The sequence below is a fragment of the Rhinopithecus roxellana genome, chromosome 13, assembly GCF_007565055.1.
Source record: "Rhinopithecus roxellana isolate Shanxi Qingling chromosome 13, ASM756505v1, whole genome shotgun sequence".
NCBI lineage: Eukaryota > Metazoa > Chordata > Mammalia > Primates > Cercopithecidae > Rhinopithecus > Rhinopithecus roxellana.
Window position 1 is genome coordinate 121,426,678 of NC_044561.1, and position 1,859 is coordinate 121,428,536.

Consider the following 1,859-nt stretch of genomic DNA (forward strand, 5'->3'; position numbering starts at 1 on the left):
GTCAAGAAACAAACAAACACATTTTTTTTTTAAAGGCATAAAAGCTTAGTCATGCAAATCAAGACAGAGGAGAGAGGGTAAAGAAAAGGGCCTTATTCATATTCTGCAACTTCAGCAGGCCCTGGCCCATGGGCTGATTTCTGTTAAAACACTCTGCCCAGAGCAGCCAACACTCCGGCTCATTAATAAAGGATTGTCCCAACTGGAGTAAACACCACCCGTTCCCAGGACACCCAGAAGCAGAAAATTAACCAGAGGTGAACTGGGTCATTAGCTGCGGCACAATATGGGTCATCCTAGATTAATTTAGTCCCCTTCAACTGGAGGCTCAAAGAGAGTGACCGGTTCTCATAGCGGGGGACAGTGACTTAGCAGTGTGTTGAGGTCTCTTGGATACCAGGCCAGGAGCTGTCATTATGATTCATGGCGCCTCTGACATCACTCGGTGGTTTTGTGATGCAAAGTTCACATGTCTGAGCACACATAAGGGACGCTGTGAATACGTGTGTATTTGTTGTGTGCATGCCTGCAGAATGGGACACAGAGACTCACTCTATTCATCAGGGATTTGTTTTAATCAGGTAGGTAAGATCCCCAGACACAGAAAGGACTGTCATGTGGGAAGACATTCATTACACTCTAGGTCCCAAGAAGCAGGAGACACGGCATGCTCTGCAGGGCCACGGGGGAACCTGGGAACCCAGAGAACTGTGCTCTGCAGGGCCACATGGGGAACCTGGGAACCTGGGGAACTGTGCTCTGCAGGGCCACAGGGGAACCTGGAAACCCAGGGAACTGTGCTATGCAGGGCCACACGGGGAACCGGGGAACCCAGGGAACCGTGCTCTGCAGGGCCACATGGGGAACCCTGGGAACCCGGGGAACTGTGCTATGCAGGGCCACATAGGGAACCTGGGAACCTGGGGAACTGTGCTCTGCAGGGCCACATGGGGAACCTGGGAACCTGGGGAACTGTGCTATGCAGGGCCACACGGGGAACCGGGGAACCCAGGGAACCGTGCTCTGCAGGGCCACATGGGGAACTCTGGGAACCCGGGAAACTGTGCTATGCAGGGCCACATGGGGCACACTTTCTTTCAAGAGGAAGAGGGAGGAAGTGAGACATGAGCAAGAGACTTTACTGAGGACTGAATGGGCGGGCAGAGTCACCAGGCTTAGGGTGGTTAGTTGAGTCATTCCAGCAGGCTCTGGGACACAGGGGCTGTCCTAGTTGTCTGGTACCTGGCCCTGGAGAGGGAGAGCCCAATGAAAGAGGTGGTTGGGGTGTGGGCTCTTGATTTTTTTTTCATTTGCAAGACATGCTCCAGGTGAGTTGTTTCCTGTCTCTTAGGAATTGGCAAGCATGGGAAGAGCATGCTGTCCAGGGTCGGCAAGGCCTGGAAATGTCAGAGCATCAGAATACTGAAAATAAAAGACATGGTCAGTACTCATACATAGACATGACACACACCTGTACACGCATACGCAGACTCACACTGTGAACAGCTGAGTTAAAAAAGCCTTCCACTCCTGGAAGCGGGAGTCACATCACTTTCTCCAAAGCATGTCTTATCCTATACAATGGGTGCTTTAAGTGCAAGAATACTCAAGAAATTGCAGGGATAAAGTTAAACAAATCCAAGTGTTATAATTCTGCATTATGCATATGTTTTGACTTTTCATCTTTTATTCAGAGAGTAAGAAAACCAAATAGAGTAAAGGAAGCCCAGCCAACCAGCTCAGTTTCTCATGAGCAGAACCAGGAGGAAATTGAAAGGGGAGGGAACCCCCTTGCCAAAGCCGCCTCCACTTGCACTGGGAAGCCCACTGCAGGCCACCTCGTGGGCTGGGAGATTCGT

The 1,859-nt window shown here is 50.9% G+C and overlaps 1 long non-coding RNA gene across 1 annotated transcript; it reads left to right on the top strand.

The window, feature by feature from the left end:
* Window positions 1-455: 455 nt before the first annotated feature.
* LOC104662483 lies at window positions 456-1,648 on the top strand. The gene is made up of 2 exons (XR_747997.1): window positions 456-581; window positions 1,352-1,648. It is a non-coding gene; the product is annotated as an uncharacterized LOC104662483 (long non-coding RNA).
* Window positions 1,649-1,859: the final 211 nt, after the last annotated feature.